Source organism: Haliaeetus leucocephalus, unplaced genomic scaffold, assembly GCF_000737465.1.
Source record: "Haliaeetus leucocephalus isolate CR32 unplaced genomic scaffold, Haliaeetus_leucocephalus-4.0 Scaffold668, whole genome shotgun sequence".
Lineage (NCBI taxonomy): Eukaryota > Metazoa > Chordata > Aves > Accipitriformes > Accipitridae > Haliaeetus > Haliaeetus leucocephalus.
Window position 1 is genome coordinate 3,317,105 of NW_010973104.1, and position 312 is coordinate 3,317,416.

Consider the following 312-nt stretch of genomic DNA (forward strand, 5'->3'; position numbering starts at 1 on the left):
GGGGCTGCCGGCCGTGTGCGTGTCCGTGTCCCCCCCCACCCGTGCTTCTCGCCTTTCTTCCCCCGGGGGCAGGCGGGGAGCTGCGGGAAGATGAAGCCGGAGCTGGACCCGAGGTGGTGGTGGGGGTCTTTTTCACCTCCATCGGGACCTGGAGGTGCTCCGGAGGGGGAAAAAAAAAAAGGGATTTTCCCCCCGGGGGGTGTCCATCACCCACCGGCCCCGGTCCCCGCCATCGGTTCCTCTCGGGGTTGTTTTTTCCAGGCCCGTCGCCTCCCTCCATCCTCCGCCCGTATGGAAGTCGGTGGCCCGGAC

General features: G+C 67.6%; 1 protein-coding gene across 1 annotated transcript in view; it reads left to right on the plus strand.

Annotated features, from left to right (window-relative positions):
* The window catches only part of FOXF1 (forkhead box F1), a 4,775-nt gene that overhangs the window by 3,145 nt on the left and 1,318 nt on the right, over positions 1 to 312 (plus strand). The gene's annotated exons all lie outside the window — the stretch shown is intronic.